The sequence below is a fragment of the Amblyomma mixtum genome, chromosome 3 (assembly GCF_055824585.1).
Source record: "Amblyomma mixtum isolate Tamu chromosome 3, ASM5582458v1, whole genome shotgun sequence".
Taxonomy (NCBI): Eukaryota; Metazoa; Arthropoda; class Arachnida; order Ixodida; family Ixodidae; genus Amblyomma; species Amblyomma mixtum.
This window is the reverse complement of record NC_143014.1, coordinates 15,614,527-15,636,810: the sequence shown is the minus strand read 5'-3', so window position 1 is coordinate 15,636,810 and position 22,284 is coordinate 15,614,527. Positions and strand designations below refer to the sequence as shown.

The following is a 22,284-nucleotide window of genomic DNA, read 5'->3' as shown; positions in this document are numbered from 1 at the left end:
CAACAGGTCCCTTGCACAGCCATATGTAAAAAACAGACTAGTGTCGTCAGCGTATATGATGAATTGGGCAGTGGTGTCAATATTTATTATGTCGTTAATGTAAATATTAAATAACGAAGGTCCAAGAATGCTTCCTTGGGGTACACCAGAATGAATGGGTAAGTTATCTGAAAGACAGTTATTTATTGAAACCCTCTGACACCTGAACTGCAGATAGCTTTTGATTAAGCTAAGGAATGGGCCCCTGAAACCATAAATTTCAAGTTTTGTTAGCAGTGTGATGTGATTAATTGTGTCAAAGGCCTTTGAAAAATCAATGAAAACGCCTAGTGTCACAAAATTTTGCTCAAATGCTTATAATATTAGTTCCTTTTGTGTTAGTAGAGCTAACTGTCGAACGACTCTTTCGGAAACCGAACTGACAGTCAGTAAGGATATTTTGTTTTTAGCAGAAAGCGGTCATTCTGAGTGTTATTAATTTTTCTAGGCATTTTGAAAAAACAGGTAAAATGGATATTGGTCTGTAGTTAGACATGTTGTTTCTATCACCGGCTTTGAAGAACACTGTAACCCTTGCGAGTTGCATGCGCTTAGGAAATATACTGTTTACAAAGCACAAATTATACACACGCTCAAGAACTGGACATATCAGATCTAAAACGTGTTTTACGGGGCGTATTTGCAGGTCATCAATATCGCAGCTTTTACTGTTTCGCAGAGCGGAGAACGTGAGACAAATTTCTTCGGCGCTAGTTGGATGCAGAAAAGCACTATCGCAAGTTTTGGAATTGACGTACCCTGCTGAGCGAGGATCGTGCAAACTATTCACTAGGGACACAAAATAATTATTAAAAGCATTTGCTAAATGCGCGCCTGATGAAAATTCCCCATTAACGATCAATTCTCGTACGCCCTCTGGATGCTGACGTCCAATGTTAAGCACTGCGCTAATGTTTCTCCACGTGATGTCCGTCCGCTTTATAGCTTCAGGATCAAACAACCTATGAAGGTAATCTTTCTTAGCTTGTCTGAGGGTTGCAGTTAACTTATTCCGAAATTTCTTAAATTCGGATAGATGGCACGTGTCTCTTGTGTCCAAAAAACGTTTGAATAGAGCATCTTTTTCCTTGATTAGTTTCAGAAGTGCATTGGTTATCCAAGGTTTCCTAGCTTTTCTAGGCTTCAGTGTTTTAGGGTGAAAAGATTCCGAGCAAGCCTTTTTGAAAAGACACAGAAATGACTCGTACGCGGCGTCTACGTCAGACTGACTGCGCCATTAAACCCAACACCACAACACCACACAGAAGAAGAAAGATTTACAACACTGTGTGCGATGCTCCAGGTACGAACGTATTAAGTCTAAGGGTATACCTCGAATTCCATAGGTTTTTAACTTTTTTAGTAGAGTCTCATGATTTAAACAGTCGAACGCTTTGGAGTAGTCAATGCATACACCAGCGACCATCTCTTTGTTTTCAAAGCCTTTCAGGATAAATTCTTTCAGTGCCAGGAGGGCCAGTTCAGGGGGCCGGCATGTACGAAAACCATATTGTGCGGAATTAATTAGATTACATTTGTCCGCAAATTTAATGATTCTAGATATTATTATTTTTCTAAGGCCTAAGAAAAAACAGGTAGTATAGATATCGGGCGGTAGTTCGACGAATTGTTTTTATCACCCCCCTTGTACAGTACTACTTTTGATACCTGCATTTTGTGAGGAAAGCTTCCTGTGGAAAGAACCAAACTATATATATATGAAAGAGGTGGTAAGATTGGATCTAAAACATATTTCGCCGGCTTAATTTGTATATCATCGATATCACGAACGGTGCTCTTGTTCAAAGAAATGAATGCTGTATGAATCTCACTCTCATCTGCGGGACCCAAGTACAAACTCTCACTGTTCCTATTGATTATATTTATAGCCTGAGGATGATATGAACTCGAAACTAAATGTACAAAATGATTACTGAAAGCCTCCGCCAACTCAATGCCAGAAACCAGGGAGTTGTTTATTGTCAATTCGCTAACGCTATGATCTGCAATAGAACGGTTTAGGATCTTATTCATGTTTTTCCAGAGAACATCCGTTTTAGAGTTGCACTCTGGCTGAAAAAGATCGTAAAGGTATTCTCGCGTCTTATTACGTATAAAATCGTTGGTCTTGTTTCTATGGCGTTTAAATATCTCCCAATCATTCGTGCCTCGTGTGGTTATGAACTTTTTGGACAATTTATCATTCCTTCGTATGATTTTAAGGCATTCTTTTGATATCCAAGGTTTCTGAGATCTTGTTGGTTTTTGCTTAGGGACTGAAATAAATGATACGAGATACGCATTTAGAAATAGAGAATAGAAATTATTATACGCTTCACCAGAGATTTCTGAGTTATATACGACATCCTAGTTTGTTCCTAGGAGCATAGTGCGAAATTTTGGTAATGTGTTATTGTTTATGTTCTGTATTTTTGGGCTAACGGCTGGCTTCTTCAGCCTGTCTTTAGGTGTCATTCCACTAAATAGGAAAATTGGCATGAGGTCACTGATATGTGAGGCAAGAACACAAGAGTTAGTATTTTGTATAGCTTCATTGGTTATAAATAGATCTATCAATGTGTTGCTGTTTGGTGTCACGCGTGTAGCTCTTTCAATTAGTTAAATCTATGCGAGTCAAGCAGTGTTTCAAAGTTATGCTCTAATGCAGATGGAGTTAGAATGCCAATATTAATATCACCTCCGAGGATAAGAACGAGCTTATTATAGGTATCATATCAATAAGAGAGAGAAAACTGGAGACGTTACACTCAGGCGGACGATTCATTAATACAAGCAGATATTTTTAACATGTTACAGCAAGACACTCAGTAATCAACGTGGTAAAGATACATTCTTCAAGTAATTCACACTGAAGTTATCGTTTTATATGCATGAGCACACCACCTCCGCGTTTGTTTGGTCGGTTTAGAAAAAAACGTTGTAATCTGCATCCTTCATGACGTCAGAATCAGATGTAAACCATGTTTACTTGAGTATTATTACGTCGAATTGATATCTAAAACTGTTTAAAAGAGCGGTTAATTCATCTTCTTTGTTTCGCGCCGACCTTATATTTAAGTGAAAACATGTGAGACTGTTTAGACCATGGGAGCAAAAAATTCAGTTAGTTCTACAGGTGTTTTGGCCATTTCGGGATGCAGAAACACAGCACGCGGTCAGGTACACACGTTACGCAATCTTTTCAACATCACGCTCACACCGCACATACAGCACGTTTGACTTTTCTTCTTTACAGTTTTACAGTTTTACCCAATAACACCTTTAGGGCTGGGCAGAGGTGCTCATTGATAGAAAGGGGGTTACTTTAAGAATGTCCAAGGTCAGTCATTGAAAGTCTGTTTTTTTTTGCCTTCTGAAAAAGCAGGCTGCTGAGCGATCGGCTTTTCAGTTTCACAGCAATGTTTGGACAAGTTGAGTCATTGCGAGCCTTTACTCTGTGGCAAACGTCAATGTCATCAGGCGTTATTGTCATGTCCAGCAATGTTGTAACCTTGCATACAGTGCCTGTAACATCCTCGTCCTGGTCCTGCTGCAATACCTTTCATTTTGACATTCCAGTTTCTAGAGTACTGTTCTCCTGCTACGATCCTGAGATCGTGCTCCTCTGGTTTGCCTTTTTATGTTGTCATAGCCGTTCTGCAGGGCCTCGTTTTCCTTTTTCAATGCTGCATTTTCCTTCTCTAGGGCTTCGTTTTTTGCTTTAGCGTCTTCAAATTCGTTGTTGTAGAACTCAATTATCTCCCTCAGTTCTTTTCGGAGGTCTCGTTCAACCTGGCTCTTAAATTCTTTCATTTCTTTCTTTAAGTCTTCAAAACGCGATTCCATGTTACTGTACAGATAAGCAAACAGGAATGACTACAAAAAAACATTGGCATATGAATATACTAGCAATATGAAAACAAACACTGGCAGCAGCGAAAGCAGCAGTATGCGTCTTAAAGAACAAACCGTAAAAATCGATGTCAAACCTGAATATGCAAGAAAAGAGGATTCTCGCTGAAGAAAGCGTCCTTTGCTGCCTCGCTGCTGCCAAGTGGCTAAAGGCACCGATCTTCCCAGCTTTTGTAGCCTTCAGGTGACCACGTGGTAACTGTCGTGCAGGGTCACGCGCCTCTTCAGGCGATGATAGTCCGAAGTTCTTGGCCTCGCTATCTGGTGCAGTCAAAGGGCAGCCGTAGTCACCAGTGGAAAATCGCTCGTTGTCAGGTTGTATCTGAATATGCAATAAAAGAGGATGCTCGGTGAAGAGAGCGTCTGTGGCGACACACTCTGCGCACATTTCCGCGGAGCCTCCACCTTGTTATCATCCGGCCCAGCGTAACACGGCTACACGCTTGACTGCGTTACCGATAAAACACAGCGCCACCGCTGCGTCACCCGAGGCATGCGTCAACGACTGTGGGCCTCCTCGATTTACCGCGCTCGGGCCGCCCGCTGGTGCCCGCAAATTCGCCTCTGACAGGAAAACGCATCATGGTCACGTGGGCTGGCGGCCACCGGAACCGGCCACCGGAACCAGCCCACCGACGGCGGCAAGCAAGTCACGGATCACGGAGGGCTGATGCTCTCTCTAACTTCGCGTTCTGCTGCGTCTCATTGCTACGCACGCGTATGGTAGAAATAGGCTGTTTGGTATCTAAAACAACGAATTTCAGTTTTTGAGGGCTGCGTGCAGCAGACTGCAGAACATGCAGCTGATCGAGCTCGCACTCGTATACATCGGCGACGACAATGCGAGCGTGTGCCTTCGGTGCGCAGTGTGCTGTGTAAGCTTCAAGAAATCCTCAAAAGCATGCGATGAGCAATCGCAATCTAACGTGTTTCAGTCGACACCACATAGGACGGAAAAACTGCGCCTGCGTTGTTTATGAAACAAGCCGTACTCTCGGTTTATTGTGTGTTTGCTTACTACGCAGTAAGTATACTATATGACTGGTATGACCGCCGAGCCGACGATCGACCCTGCATGGTGATTGACTCTGCTGTGGTCGTTGCGATTTCTACGCTTGTAGCCTGCTTCCTGTAAGCTGTAAGCAGAAAAGAATCAGGGTACGTTTCGTTCAACTGTAGTCTGTCGGCCGCCGGCTTTTGCTGCGGGCGAGTAATGCACGTTTAATCTCGACAAAAGCGCATATTAGCTTGTTGAACGTTCACCTAGAACAAGCGGGTGTAGCGCTTCCGATGCATTCTGAAGCCTTTGCCGCTTTGATACTTCGTCCATTCCCGGGGCCAACGCATTTACTGTATAAATTTAGCTGCGTATCGTATCTGTAATAATACCTCTTTATGGCAGAGAACTGGCACTGGAATGGAAGGCGCTACAATAAAGCCCTGCGATTCGGCGCCCCACGTTCCGCGTGTGCTTGCATGAAGATCAGCGCTCTTATTTTTATCTCTCTCTTTTTTTTTAATGAGCCAAACGCGAGGAGATGCATGCCTACGGTACTTTTGAGATATTTTGAGCATATGTGGCAGAAGGCCCGAGCATCTGTACAACATTTGGTGACGACAGAATCAGCACTTGGTCGGCTGCCGTAATAGCGACAACTGTGTGGCCACATATATGCCCGCAGAGATGCCTTGAGCAATGTGCTCATGAGGGCTTTTAATAAAGGACATGTTTCAGTCAAGCGTTTTTCAGAGCATATCCGCTTTTGCACTGTGCCAAACGCAATGAAAACCATACGCTCCCGTATCGCGCTCAACCAACACTTTGTAAAACATGTTCAGCACATGCATATATATGCGCGCGTCTGAATGCGTACTCCGAAATGGATACTGCGGCTGCTCTCGTGAAAGGCCTCGAACACCATCGCAATATCAGCCGGGCGCACGAAATTAACGGCCGAAATATTTTGTGAATCAGAAGTATGCGATCTTAATATAAAGCGAGCACTTGTGCTTGCGAGGTGGTGAGACGATCGAAATATGATAGCACATACGCACGCAAAACGTATCAATAAAAAGCGAGAACTAGCGCAAAAGGTGCCAATGCAAGCGACACAGCCGATATGCACCATGGCCTAGTCGAAACAAGCGCCTGCATCACGCAAAACATCGCATGAAGAACCGCGGTTCTTCTAGTCCATATAAAAATGGCCGCGCGAGTTTCCCGCTACCATACACCTCTCCGTCGCCTGCTATTTGCCCGAGCACTGCCAGCACAAAATCGTCCTGGCGAGTCAGGCTGCCAGAAACCGCGCAGCCAGAGAAAACGAACGCGTTCCGCGCGGCCACCGGAAGTGCGCGGAGCAGCCCGACAGAATCGAATGCCTGGCGCCGCGCCCGGGCAGCCCGCGAGCAGCCCGCGGGCTGCCAGAGGCGGATAATGGAAGAGGCCCACTGGCTACTAAAAACAGGCTACCCGGCTGGGAAGGGCGGCTTTTTCCTTCCGCTACCGAGACAAGCGTAGCGTTGGTATGCAAGTCCGCTGCCACCGCTAGTTGAATAAACAGATGTTACGTTTTTTTATGTTGGGATCCGTCCTTGAGCAGAAACGACATCTCACATCAGGTGACCCGAACAACGAACAATAACGCACCGCCATGAACGAGCAAGAAAACAGCTTCAGGAACGGCACGGCCACTCAGTGCTTCCATGCAGCAGCATCCCGCCGGCTCCGCCGAGGACATCAAAACCCCGCCAGACGGCATCCCGCACGCTACCCCGCACGAAGTCTGGCATGTCGCTGTCAAGCTTCGGCCGTTTTGGTGCGATTCGCCCGAGGTATGGTTCGCCCAAGTCGAGGCCCAGTTCTCCCTCGCACACATCACGCGAGACCGGACCCGCTACGATCATGTCGTCGGCCACCTCCATGCCCGCTACGTCAACGAGGTCCGGGATATCTTTGCCAACCCACCAACGGTCAACCTTTACGAACACCTCAAAGCTGAACTCATCCGCCGCCTGTCACTCTCGGAAGACCAGAAAGTGCGACAGCTACAGTTCACAGAACTTTCCGAACGCAAGCCTTCGCAGCTCCTCCGCCACATGCGTGCTCTCGCAGGCAGCATGGTAGTCCAGGATTCCTTACTGCGTGCACTTTGGCTTCAATGACTTCCACCGCGCGTCTAGGCAGTACTGCAGGCTCAGCTTACACTACCTCTCCGCCAACTTGCCGACATCGCTGACGCATCATGGAGGTCTCTTTGCCGCATTTGTCGCCCGCCGTCCAGGCTGTCGCCGCACCGCTGAACACCACAGAGCTTGCGCGCCGCATCGACGATATCAATCGACCGTTTAGCTCCCTTCAACGACGCCTGGATCAACACTTGCCGACGCGCCACCCCCGCAAAGCCGTGACCCTAACATCACCCCGTCGGAGCAGCCTGGTGACGACGACTGGTGCTGCTACCATCGACGCTTCGGGGACAGCACGAAAATGTCGACCACCCTGCTCCGATGGACATCAGGGAAACGCCAATGGCAGCTCGTAGACACGGCTACGAGCTGCCAACCTGGAGGCCGTCGCATCGTCGTCACCGACCAAATTACATAGCAGCTGTTTCTTGTCGACAGTGGTTCCGACATCTGCTGCTACTCAGGAGCCCACCTTCAAGGAACCCGTCCTCCTATGTCTTTCGAGCTCAGCGCGGCCAACCGGTCCACAATCAAGACTTACAGCTCGCTCCGCCCGTACGTCCAGCTTAAAAACCAACGCCCTGGCCTTCACTGGAATTTTCTAATCGCCGACGTCATCGAGCCAATCATCGCCTCAGACTTTTTGGCGCACTACAACCTTCTTCCGGACTGCCGCCACGACCGTCTCATCGACGCGATAACAGGATTCTTTGCCAGGACAGCGAACGACGACTGCCCAAGCCAAGCATCAAAGTACTCGGTGTAGAAAATCATTCACCGTATCACGCCATCCTCGCCGAATTTCCCGGTTTGACGCGCCCTAGCGGGTTGCCACGTGATGTGCAGCACACCACTGTGCACTGCATTCGGACCACCCCAGGCCCCCCGGTTTTCTTCCGCGCCTGTCGCCTTGCCCCGGACCGCACGCGTATAGCAAAGCAAAGTTCGAACCCATGCTCCGTGAGGGAATCGCCCGCCGCTCCGACCGCCCATGGGCCCCGCCATTCCACCTTGTCCCGGAGAAGACCAAAGGATTGCGGCCCTGTAGGGTCTACCGTGCCCTCAACGCCCGCACCATTCCGGACACGTACCCCGTTCACCACATACAGGACTTCACCCATCGGATTTATGGCTGCCACCTTTTCTCCGTGCTAGACATGATGAAGGCCTACTCGCGGATACCCGTCAACCCGGACGACGGGCTTTGGACTGAGCAATGCTGGACAAACCTTTCAACGTTTCATCGACGAAGTCGTCCGCGGCCTCGACTTCTGCTTCGTCTGTCTTGACGACATATTGGTCTTTTCCCGTAACGCCGACGAACACCACACGCACCTTCGTCTACTTTTCCAACGCCTCAGTGACCACGGCCTACTTGTCAATGTCCATAAGAGCACGCTCGGCGCTTCAGTCGTCGAATTCCTCGGCCATGAAGTTTCATCAGAGGGAACTCGACCTTTGCCTCAACGCATCTCAGATCTGCAAAATTACCCCCAGTCCACGACCGCTAAAGACCTTCGCCGTTTCCTCGGCATGCTGAACTTCTGCAGGAGTTTATTGCAACACACAGCCGACTACCAGGCTCCCCTCCATGACGCCTTGGCTGGTCTACGAGGAAACACACCCGTCACGTGGACACCGGCTTTAACGCAACTTTTCGAAGTATGCAAAGCTGCTCTCTGTACCGCCACGCCTCTCTCCCATTCCGTGCCAGACGCTCCCTTGGGGCTCTTCACGGACGCCTCTAACTTCGCCGTCGGCGCCGCCCTTATGCAACGCGTAGACAACACCTGGCATCCCTTGGCGTTCTTCTCCAAGAAACTCTGAGCTCGGAAAACGACCCTTTCTGTGGCCAGTCCCACAAACAAAACCATGACCCCCGCCCTGTCGAGTTCGCCAGCTTACCACAGGGAACTTCTGGCAATATACGAAGCAGTTCAACACTTTAGCCAATTCCCGAAGCACAGCACTGCAGTATGTGCACTGACCATAAACCTCTCACCTACGCCTTCTCTCAACGCCGCGACAAACTCCCGCCGGTCCAGTAGAACGAGCTCTCGTTCATTGCCCAGTTTACAACCGACATAAACATGTTAGCGGGAAGGACAACGTGGTCGCCGACGCGCTTTCACGTGTGGCAGCTATTAGCTGTTCACAGATAACAGCTGACGTCCTCGCCGAGGCTCAGACTACGGACGTCGAACGGCAAGAACTTCTTAAGGGCGGGTCCTCACTACAGCTGCAACAAGTCCCCATACCTGGATCGACACCTACTTCTTTTTCATTGCCGTGGCCTCTTCAACCAGCTGCATAATCTCACCCATCCCGGCATACGCGCCTCTACACGCCTCGTGGCTGACCGCTATGTCTGGCCCTCCATGCAGCGGGATTGTCGCAGCTGGGTGCGCTCCTGCATTCAATGCCAGCGCGCTAGTCACCAGGCATGTCACTTCACCGCTCAGAGCATTGCTCCAGCCCTCTGGTCGGTTTCAACACGTATATCTTGATATAATAGAGCCGTTTCCCACAGCTGGACTCTATTGCTACTGCCTCACGGCCATCGATCGGTATACTCGATGGCCTGAGGCATGGCCCATCGGGGGAATCACCGCGGAACACGTCGCCTCGGCCTTCTTCGCCGGCTGGATTGCACGCTTCGGGCCCCCTCGCCGCGTCACCACCGACCACGGGCGACCGTTCGAATCACACCTGTTCAGGTTGCTCGGGCTGACCATCGGGTTCGAGCGCTCAAGGACCACCAGCTACCACCCCTGCGCGAACGGGATGATGGAGCGTTTCCACCGACAGTTCAAAGCAGCTATCTTGTGCCACCCGGACTCGACCTGGCTCGAAGCCATTCAAGCCGTCGCCCTTGGCCTTCGCGCCACCTTCAATAACTACTGCTTAAGTCTGCGTATATTGTAATTTTATTTGTTCAGGGTTTCCTTTTTTGCAGGGTATGTTATTAAAAGATTCTTGCATTAGAGTTCTGTTTGTATAATTTTAATACTGTAGTAATTTTCCCTGTTTGCCGAGCTGCCATATTTTTTATTCTTTTTGCATACTAAATGTTTTATTTGTGGTTTGTTGTTTTATATTTGTGGTTTTGTTTTGTTTTGATCAATTGCCTGTACCCCCCCCCCCCCCATGTAATACCCTCTCGAGGGCCTTTAGGGGTATTTTGTATAAATAAAATAAACAAATATTCAGGACACTTTCAAATGATTTGGCGAGACAACTGGGAAGGGCTATGGGTCTGTAACTGCTAGCCGAGGTTGGTGGCTTCTCGGCTTTAAGAAACAGTACACTAATAGCTTTTTTCCAGGCTTCAGGTATTGTCCCTGATATCCAAACTTTGTTAAATAATCTTAAAAGTGCCTCTACGGCAGGTTCAGAGACATGGTCCAGTATTTGGTAATTTATTTGGTCTGGACAGGGTGCAGTCTGCTTACCGGCGGAAAGTACGGATAGATATTTTGAACTGCGAATTGTTTATTGTAGGGTTCATTTGTACCACAACCTGTCGGCACTTTCTACTGTGTGTTTTGTATTTTAGAAATTAATCATTGTAGTGGGATGAAGTGGAAACTAGAAAAATATTCACCGACAATATCTGCTTGTTCTTCTAGACCTGTATGTGTCCTGGGAGCTGTCAGAGGTGCACCTGTGAATGGCCAGTAGCTGCCATTTAGCTTTCAAATTTTTGCCCACATTTTTTTGAAGTGGTTGCGCTGGTAATTGACGTCATGTAGCTTTGCCAAGAAGTTTTTTCGGTTCCGCGGTGGATACATCGGTCTTTCGCTCTGGCATTTTTAAAGTCTGTTAAATTCTCCTCTGTTGGATATCTACGGAAAATTCCCTAAGCTTTGTTTTGTTTCATTTTTCCTTTTCTGAATTCTGGTGTATACCATAATTTGTGATATTTTTAATACTACAAAGGAATTAGGAATGGCTAGGCGCGGAGCGGTAATAATACAGTTTGCGAAATGTTCAGTTATTTCATCTACACTGAGGATGTCGGTAGCTAGCTGGCCTTTTCTCGGAAAAGTGCCCAGCTTCCAAATGCAGATAAATGCAGCTTCCAACGTCGTGGTTCGTTGGGATGACTTCTGCTTAATGTGTTAACGTGATTAGTATTGGTAAGTGATTGCTTCCATATGAGTTGTCTAGGACATCCCATTTCATATCTGTAGAAATAGAGGGTGAACTGAAAGTTAAATCTCATTTTTAGAGGGTGAACTAAAAGCTAAGATCATTTTTCCTGAGCTAGGAAAACAATACTTTGCTTCCCAGTGTTTAAGAGTCAAATGTGATTACACAATATAAACAATATTGGTCCTTAAGGGTAACTGAGTGCATTTTAAGAGAAGGCAGGGGGCAGCAGCAAGTCAGGTGGGCGGATGAGCCTAAAAAGTTTGCGGGGATACGGTGGCCGCAGCTGGCAAAGGACAGGGTTAATTGGAGAGACATGGGGGAGGCATCAGCCCTGCAGTGGGCGCAGTCAGACTTCTCTAATTGATGAATGGTTACATTAAGATGTGGCCCCGGGTATACAAAGCCCAGTGTAATTGTTTTAAATGCGTGTTGGACGGCCGCCACAGCTCCTAATCTGATTTTCAGTTTATGTTCACCAGCTGGGACTGCAGTTTTAACTATGATTGCAACGCCACCCGAGAGCCTGTTTGCCTGCTCTTGGTCGTGGAGGAAGACTTCATAGTTTTTGGGAATGTCTATTTGTTTTGAACCTAAATTTGTCTCCTGCACACATAAGGCCAAAGGTTAGTGTGTGCATAGAATGTCTTTTAAGTTACTTGTGTTATGTAAAAGTCCTGTGCAGTTCCAACGTATAAAAGCCATATTTTATTTGTGGGGAGAAAAACTAGGTAGTGTTTTCAGGTGCTCTAATTCAGAGCTTCTTTTTTTTCTCAATCCAAGGAGCCGCGCCGTCTACCTCATGTTAACGGTACAGGACTGCCTTGAGTTATGTCCATCGCATCCTTAGGTGCGTTGGACGTTCGTGCAGTACGCAAAGTTGTTTTCGTGTTGCCCTCACCCCCCCCCCCCCCGCGTGGGGAGGGGCCTTGTGGCCCACTGACCTGGAGGTCCGCGTGGCCTGTTTTGTGGGCGGTGGCGCAGCGCAAGCTGCTGCTACCTGGGGCACGAGTGTGTGTGAGCTGTGCAGGCGCCGAAAACCGCTTTGATGTTGTGCCCTGAAGCACCACGGCGGAGAAGCTTGGGTTTTGCAACGAAAGTCGTTTCCGCGCTTCTCTAAAAGATATGTTCTCTTTGGCTTTTAGTGTTATTATGCCTTGTCCTTTTTCCAGGCTGGACATGACCGTGAGTAAGCCGGATGGTTTCCCTCACAGTTTACGCAAAGGTGGGGTTCAGCCTCACAGTTTTCAGCGGGATGGTGGTGTGAAGCACATTTGGCACAGGTTTGTTGGCTCCGGCAGCACTGCGAACCGTGGCAGTACCTCTGATAATTGTAGCATCTACTTGGATTGGGTATCTACCGTCTGAGTTTGAGCTTTGTTTACGCTACCTCTACAGAATCGGGAAGTATACTAGGGAAAAAGGTGAGAACAACGTTCTTCGTTGGTGTTTCGGTGTTGTCACGTCTTATTTTGATCTTGTATACACGCCGCCGCGGTGGCTCAGTGGCTATGGTGCTCGGCTGCTGACCCAAAAGACGCGGGTTCGATCCCGGCCGCGGCGGCTGGAATTTCTTTGGAGGAGAAATTCTAGAGGCCCGTGTACTGTGCGATGTCAGTGCACGTTAAAGAACCCCAGGTGGTCGAAATTTCCGGAGCCCTCCACTACGGCGTCTCTCATAGCCTTAGTCGCTTTGGGACGTTAAACCCAATAAACCAACCAACCAACATTTGTTACATTTTGTTCTTTAAGTCTGTTCAGGATATCTTCAGTTAGATACTTGAGGTAATCATCAGAATTTACTCCGCAGACAGGATGCAATGAACTGTTTTGGCTGATTGACACTGGTATTTCTCCCAAACCTGTCACTCCTTACAACTTGTCTCATTGATGATTTTAACCGACTTACAACAGGACGTCACCATTTCATTTCATAGCCTTGTTCGAAGCTTTCAATTAGGGTTCTTGTTACGAGTAAGAGTGACAACAGTCGTGCAGTTATGTCAGCGTGTTCACTGCGGACCACCTGTAACCTTGAAAAATTGTTTGCATTTTTCTAGAAAAAAATTGCAGTCACTTCGGTGCGTCCTTGTTTCGGAGTGCGGTCGGTTGAAAAAAAAGGAAGTAGCCGTAAAGAGCTTTATATACAGCCGCGGTGGCAGCCATCCGCCACGAAGCCCAACGAGGGGTCGGGACAGGAACATGCGAGCAAGTCCTGCCCTCGCCAGCTGCACACAAGGGTTTATTAAGAAGCTTCAATATATACCCACACCCCACCAACCCAGGGCACTCACGTGTCAACCTAAGCGCAGGAAACTGTTACCTCGTATTCGTTATCTATGTATCTAAAAATCTCTCTCTCTTCCAGAGAGCCTAACCGATGCATCGCTAACAGAAGAAGTCCCGTATTTTGATATGAAGAACGCTTCCACTATCTCTCGTGTTAGTCCATCTCGGTGACGGAACAGAACGCTCGTTCTCGAAAGTAACGGAGAGCAATCCTTTTTTCCCTTTTTATTACTTCAGTTTCGACAATGCACCACCAAATTGATTGAAGTATCAACCCTATCGAGGCCATTCGCATGTTCCATAAGCCGCACATTCAGACACCGTCCTACATATCTCCTACCGGATGACAAAGGAACGCTTTATACTACTCCTTCCTTGCAATCAACGTCCGGTGAAATGTGGTTGACACAACAATCCCGTCTTCCTTTCCGTCAGACAGCATAACCCCGATAACTTTTTCGGAGCAGAAAACATGACTCGATCGCTATATCTGCTAGCAACTTTCCTAACCCCGTGTGACAGACTGAACATATGGCGTCACGACGGGACTGTGGCGTTCTTTCGTCTTCACGCTCCTAGCATTCCACTGCACCCAGCGAGCAACCTGCTCACTTGCCCCGCTTACTACATGACGTGGGCAGCCACTTTGCTAGTCTGTTAACCTGATAATTTACGCTTTCTATGACTAGATGATGGCAGGTCTTAGAAACAGCGGATTTCAGGCAGAAGACAGCGACCCCATCCTCAATAATTTTGGAGTGCGCTCAAGCAAAATTTAGCAGCCCTTTTCTCGACCGTGAGCGGTATATCCCACAGAGATGGCTCGGCTTCTTTAAAAACCTAACATCAAGAAACTGTAACTTCCCTTCGCTGCGAACCCCTTGCCTGAACTTCAATCCTAGCCCGCTGTCCTTAAATAGCTGATTGACTAGCGGCTCTGAGCACAGCTCTCCAGGTTTGTGTGGACTGCTGCATTCCGGCTAATGCGATTTTCATTGCAGTAGAGCTCAGGAATAACTGCTAAAATGAAACTGGTGGCATGTTTTCACGGTGCAAAAAAAGTGGCAGGTTTTAACGTAGTTGAGCCGTGCGAAAGGCTGCGTCAGAGTCAGATTAAGCTCTGGTCGAGGCTAGGCTCCTTCGCCACGCAAATGGAACTTGTTGACGATGTGCAATCCACAGCGCCAGAGTGTATTATCGGCTGCGAGGCTACGGCGATAGCAAAGTGCTCTCGCGCAGTGGCCAGCACAGCCACGGGTTCGAAACCGAGTCGAGGCAATATTTATTTCAGAGCGAAAGCTCTACTTCACGACCAAAGCTGCAAAGGCGAGGCAATGCTGAAGCTCTGACCTTGAATAAATAAATAAATAAATAAAATAAATTCTAGCGTGACTGTGATTCGAAACCGCGGCGGCGCAACGCAAAATCAGCTGCGCTGCCCACTCCATACGAGCACTAGGCTGTCGGCGGAGGTGATCGCGCCGAGTGGCCTCGCTGAGCGGCCCTGACCTGTTCGCGCAGCCGCCAGTCGTGGATATCGATTCTTCTGTCACGGTCTGACCTCTAACTCAGCTGAAGGTGAAAACTAGGCACCCGGCGATCGAAGCACGAGGTCCCGTAGCGAAGCTTTCGCTTCAAAACTGGTGCTTTCACTTTCTCCTAATCTTAGCAATTTGACAAATCAAGGCGAATTTCCTGGTTTTAATCACAAATGATTGAATAATGTACTGCTAATTAGATTATTCTAGTCTACGTCCTTGGCTTCAACAATTCGGGGCAAGAATCCCGTCGTAGTTCTTAATGCATTATCGCACGCTTGGCCGTAGGGTAACATGCAATGGGGGCATTCTTCAGATATCCTGCGCCGTTGCGAGAACATTTGCATATGGGCTATTCCAAGCTGTGATTAGCCGACTAGCTATCGAATGAGGAGTTCTACACAATGTTGGAGTAATGCCTTTCTTTCTCACTTTCTGGATAGAAATAGAGCCAATGTTTATCGTTTCCCACGATGCTAGTTGCTTCTGGCCTGCGGTGTTGCAAAGTTTGTTATCGTGAATTCGTTCGCGAGCGTCAGGGTCGGCCGAGCCGAGTTCCATGCTTATCACAGTCGATCGCCGTTTTACCTTGGACGAAAAACCTCGCAACTAAACATCTGTTGATGTCTCGAGTGAGCCATAATCAACGCGGCAATTATTACCGTAAGATATGTGCATGTTTTGCTAATACACGTACGTGCTTGTGGCACCACACGCCATAAGACAGGGGCGGTAGTTCCGGGCGTGCCAATAAGAATGCTGGAATCATCCTGCTCGGTCGCAAGGAGCAAAGTGATCGTACAACGCCTCTTCCACCCCATGCGCTGACTAAAAAAGATGAATCGGCATGCGCCGCAAAGGCGATCGTACGCCAGTCTTAAACGAGTCGGGACGCAGGCTGAGTGAACAAACTACCGAACTCGAAGATACCAACTCGACGCGAATGCTCATATAGCGCGATGGGTGCGGTAGAACCAGCAGACAAGCGCGCTGGAGCGACAAGAGCTGCGCTCAAAATCGCTTTTACCTGGGGTAAATGTCCCGGGAGTTATTCTCACGTACTTACATGAGAGCATCAAAGCTCACCGGAATTCGCTTCAGCTGTTAGTCGCGCTCATCCGGTATTTTCGTATCCGCTTGTAACAGTTTTTCTCTAATCACTGCTCAAACGCTGCCTGAGAGCTCACTTTGTACAGAGCCTGTATCAAGCATTAGCGCTTGCTTGGCCAAAAAATATCGAAGCATAATGACGCGAACAAAGTTAATGGTTCACAAATCATTGTGCTCTCTGAGCACAGACACTTGCTGAAATGTATCACGCAATTCGTACCTTGAGTTCAGAAGTTCAGTAGAGTGTTGTACTTTTCTCTTTAACATTGTAGGCACCACTTCGGGAAGTGTGCTTTCTTGGGGGAGGACCGGAAACTCCACTGGGGTATGTTCACCCTGAGGTTCTGAAGCGTAACTAGCTGAAAGCCAATTTTGGGGTCCTAGCTCTCCAAACGTTCCCGCATAGCGCCCTTGCACTGCACAGTTCCTATTATGAACGGCTCAACTACCGACTTCGTTGCCATCAGATGAAGTGGTCAGACCAATCGAGGGCCGCTCAAAACGAAGGTAATTCAACCATGGCCGCCGTGTCACGCTACCCTACGACGTTACCGCGAGCCCCTATACACCATTTTATGAGGAGCGGGCAGGAGAGGCAGAAATACTCTCAAACACGTGCTCTGCGCGACACCCCACTGTTGCCGTCTTCCCCTGGGCTGATAATCCGGCGCGCGGAGCAACGTCCGCGGCTGCTTAGCCACCGGTCAAGCGCGTGTTTTCGTCTTTGCAACAAAAGCAGCAATGTTGTACGGAGCACCAATGTCTTCTAGACATCTTTGTTTATAGTCGACGAAAGTAGAAAAAAAAAAGGCCGCCAGTATGTACGCGCACCATGTTATGTGAAGGTCTCAGCACTTCTGCGCTGTCCATTTCTTCACCGCTTTTCCGCCGGTCCCGAGTTGCATTGGCAGTGGGCGTAGTTGTGGAACCAAAAATACTTGCGCCAACAAAAAACTTAAACGTTAGCGCACTTTGTGAACGAAATGCAGACAGAAACAAACCCACTGCCTGTGCCTAATATCGGGCGCGGAACGAAGCGCAGCGCCTGAGTTACCAAACTATAATCTGTGCATAATTTTAAGAGATCAAGTATTTGGACGGCCTTGCCAGAGCTCTTTTAATTCAGCAGTACACTATGTGAGGACTTTACAAATTTGGCCACAACTTCGTTTCGCCGCCCCGCATGATCGTCAATATCGGGAGGGTGTGGGGATCGCCACCTGAAAAAAATAAACATGTCGTTATCGCAAAAATGCTAATTTAATTTGAACAGCATGGCATGAATAGAAGCGGCGACATGAACTTTTACCCAACTGCAAAGTGAGGAAAAAGGCAGCCATGGCAACGTAAGATGAAAAAATACATGGCATGCACAGGACGGTAAACTATGCCACGCATTGTAATAAATTATTCCACTGAAATCGCATCGAATGCACTGTAAAAAAAAATCCACACTATGCATAACCGTGCCAAAGATACAACAAACGAAGCGACTTGAGCAGTGCCCCGACCCGATTGAGATTGGAATTCTCAACACAGGTGCGGCGATTCTGCCTGTCAGTAAGTGGTAATAGCGTTCCATTAGCGTACCAACCTATTAGATCGTGTAATTGCACATTTTCTGGTATTTGTGCACCAGTGAGTACTGGCGGGAGCGGAGAAGGCGAGAATGCGAATTGCTTTCAGTCAACTGGCTTGTATCGCTCGTAGTACGAACCGCTCTACGCAAGCTGCAGGAGGGGCCGAATTTCAATTTCATCGCGCGTATCTCAGCAAACAAACATTCTAATCATCAGAAATGGATTCGTTTCGGTCATGTACTCGCTGTTTCCGAAATGTTCAGTTTGTAAACGGGGTACTCTGTCGCTAGCTCAGCATCTAAACTTTCACACTCGCCATGTCCAAGCAGGCAGCGAAAGCGTTCATGAAAAACTGCGTTCCACGAAAAACTAGAATTCATTGCTCTCCGCGATTTTGTGTTTCAACACATTTTGCTTTCGTTTTCTAACATGCAACACCGTGCCGCATTTGCCCTACAGGCAACCGGCGACAAAAAAGCACGCGTGAACTGCGAGCATGGTACTCACCGATGCTGATCGTTCGCTGCGTCGAGGAATGGTCGCTTGCTCCCAGTTGGTTATTGCAGGAGCTAATGGCATAGCACACACGAGGATGGACATGAGGCGACGCCCACCCAAAATTTCTAGGCTTGGCAGGAATAAAACGGGTGAATGACACTTTCAGAGATCGCACGCTACTTCGTCTGCAGCCCACCGGCTGCAAATTATCAGCCCACGATGGCGTCGGCGGTAGGCGGCGCTCGAGTAAAACAAACATGGCGGCGCCCAGGTATCGAAACTAAAATCATGTATATAAAGAGTGGATTGGTTCATAGAACTAGGGCCGGCTGGAATCGAAAGTGCCTGCCCGGAAATACCTCAGATTAGCGGGGCGTCGGTAATAGGCACAGGGGCGGGGGTACCGGGAATCCCGTCTAAGGCAGATTCAAGGTCATCCCTCTAATCGCCTCTGTACAAGATGTCTCCTTCAAGTCTTTGGCCGCATGCCGCATACAACGGCACGCACTTATTCGAGGTAAACACAACCTCCCAGTCAGACACAAAGCATACCAACACGAATAATATAATACCTCGCCGTTCCTCACAAGCAATATGTTTGAACAAAACTCCGCATAGATATTTTTCTGCCTCGACCTTTTATGCACGCAACTAAGAGTGAATAAGCGCCAGCTGGCGGCTATTGTTCCGTGACCTTTCACGCACAAAGACACCATTCGTTTCCAATCCTGCATGCCCTTCCTTTATCGGTATCTGCGTCTAAACTGCCCGAAACTTCCGCGCAAGAAAAACCGGGTGCCGTGATAAATCGCTCCCGCTTGCACCAGTCGCGCGCTCGTCAATCTCGGTGTGTGTGGAATCAACGCGAGCGCTTGCTGTCGATCCTTTCGCATCGCTGCGCTCAACTTGGCAATTTTAATCCACGAAACACACCGTAGAATACTTAATATTACGGTGCGAACAGGCTTACTCCGCCTATTGGGCACCAGGGTGTGAAAAGAATGCAGTCCTTTCTACGTCGCTTTGAAGAAGAATGGAGAATTTCTCCAATACAACAGTGCTGCGATACTTGTGTACATTTAATTCCTTGCTTCGCCACAGCGGCAAAGTCGATTAAGCAGCGCAGTGTGCGTTTAGTGCTTCGCTTTTGGGATTTAAACCTCGATAACTTTCACCAGTGCGCGTTCTTTTCACCATTGGAGGCGATTCCTTTCAAGTGTGGCCGAAGCGAACACAGCCTGTGAACACAGCCTGCCCTCGCGTAAAAACACGACCTAGCACATGTTTTTATTCTTAGCGCGGCCAGGCCATGTTCGATGGTAGCTGTGATTCACAAAATACGGCATTGTAACGTATGTTGCCGGGCTAGTTGGTTTTGCTCTTTTGAAAACAACAAGATGCTACAAGTACACGCACAAAAAGACGAGGAGACGAAAGACAGGAGCAGGGGGACGTGCTGTTTTGCTGGACGAGGAACTCACGCCAGAAAACCAAGACACGGTTTTCCAACCGTTCTGTTACTGACATCCACCGCCGTTCCATTCACAAAACTTTGTGTATCTCCAAACCCTAAGACTTCCGCATTAGTAAACTGTGTCAGCAACATCTGCATGGAAGCTGCCACATTCTAAAAAAAAATAGGCGCAATTATTTCTGCTGGTTTACCACACACTGTGCATCTGACATCACCTTGGTTAATTTTTTTTGTATGTGTGGCCAAGGTTCTGCCTCTTGAATTATGATAGATCATTTCCTTCATCATTTTCTTTTTCCATTTAGTATACAATTCAAGAGCCGATGTTTTTGCCGTTGGATTAATCCAGCTGTCACCCTCTGCTTTTTCGATCCGGTCTCTCAACCTCGTAACTTGGCAGTTCTGGTTTCTTGCATAGTTAATATTCATTTTTCTAGTCCATGTCTGCCCCTTTTAATCAACCCTGTTTCTGCACACATAACTAAGTGACTAAACTGCCCATCTTGTATCATGCAGTTTCCTCAGGCGTTCATCAGAATGGTTTTATTTTGTGCTCCCGACCCATGTCCCCCTGCCCTTCCTTATTTGTGAGCTTCTATCAACTAGTGTTAATTTGCCGGGGCTCCCTGAGTTATTTCTAGGCAAGATTGAACTTCTGCCCTTTGGTACAAAACCAAATCCCGAAAGTCAGAACTGGCACCAATATTATTGCGTAAGGATTACTTGGCTCATGCGTGTGTCCACGGAAAGTGTGTACAGAAAGTATGAACAGAAAGTGTGGACACTTACCCGAGCGTTCCCGAGTTACTCAGTAACTCATGTAAGTTAGGAGGAGCGCCGCGCAAGCTGTAGCCAATGAGAGAAAGCCCGGGTAAGTTCGAAGGAGCGCCCCGCGAAGGAGGACTCGCTGCCGTCTATAACCGATAAGTAGAGAATGCCCAATTCTGCATATATAGCCACTAACCCACGGATCTCTGAATGGTGCGCAGTTTGGCGACCAACGCGAGCTAAGGTACACAAGCGCACAAGCCACAAACGCACCAAGAGAAACAGGACTAGTGCACAATGCTTTTACCTGGATAGTACGTAAGCAGACTTAAGTGCACCCAGTAGCTTTTTTTATCCAAATTCCTCTTCATACTTTATATACCCTGCACCTCCATCATACCCTATGCTTCATTATCACGACAACTTTCCGTTCTTTAACCCAAGTAGCTTGCGCTTTTCCATGTATGCCTGGCGTTGGCTTACCCATACCTCGAGACACTTGTGTTTTGTCAACTTCGGCATCTAATGGCCTGCTTCAGTAAGTATCTGAAGAATGCTGTTCTTGATATGAACGAATAATTTATCTGCGCTAAAAGTAAAGCCTGAAGCGAGTCATTCGTGTCTACAAATTTTAGCAAGTCTCTAATCAGCACACCATATGCCCGGTAGCCCCTTCTCTACAACTTTTCAGTTTAATGTGCACAGATTACAGCTTAAGTTACTCGCCTGTACCCTTCTTTCCATATTTATCGTGTAAATAATGAACAGGGGCGCTATGCCGGAAGGCCCGAGTTTGGCGCTCGCCCGAGTTTCATCCGAGTTTGCGATGACGGCAGTCAGTGAACGAAGATAGCGCGGAACGTGCGCAGGCAGCGGACAATAAAATGTAGAGATAAAGCCACGTAAAGGCGATGCAAGCGCACCCTGCGCGCCTGTTTCGCACTTCAAACACAATACACTGCCCAATACCAGGCCGCAGAGCTACCTGAAGTTATCAGCGCCATATCAGCAATCGCGAATTCGTGACTTCTCTGCTATCTATCTCCACACTCGCCGCTAGCTGTTTGACACGCCTTTTCGGGCGCGTCAAAGGCGTGTCTTCTCTTTCAGCTCTATCTGTCTCTCCATTTCCGAAGACGAACAGTGCGCACTAGGTGCAATCTTGTATCAACCCTTTCTCTTCTCTCGAATACGTTAAAAGGCAACAGATAATATTATGAGCATTTTGTTCATTTCCAAATGTATTTCAAAATCTGAATCCAATGAAGCGTTGTTGAAAAGCATAGCTTTAGGAAACTAACAAAGATTTGACACTTTCTGCCGCTAGAGGCGATAGTGAGGCAATTGCTTGCAGCGTGGCTTCCATACGAACTAGAGCGGCAGCCCACCGTGTCGAAAACGAGAGAGCTCCTGCGCTGACACGCCGCCGGTAGCGCTGCCTTCGACTGGAAAGACTGGGCAACTACTACACGCTGAATCTGTCTTATTTTTCGGCCATTGCGATAATATATTTTATGGTGTCGTATATCAAAATATAACAGTCATGCATCTTCTGGCTTGCATAATAAACAAAAGCAAAAAAAAAATGGCTGAGGCTTAGCTTAGGTTAAGCCTAGTCAGATGCGAAGCATATTGTCGCCGAGTTGCATATCGAGCACGCCGCTTGGCTAGACGTTCTTCACGTTCTTCGTCAGTCTCTGTAGCACGCCGCAACTTTTAAGGCGAAAGCCTTTAA

General features: G+C 47.8%; 1 pseudogene; it reads left to right on the top strand.

Moving 5' to 3' along the window:
- Positions 1 to 6,530: 6,530 nt before the first annotated feature.
- On the top strand, positions 6,531 to 7,116 carry LOC149349306 (uncharacterized; annotated as a pseudogene).
- Positions 7,117 to 22,284: the final 15,168 nt, after the last annotated feature.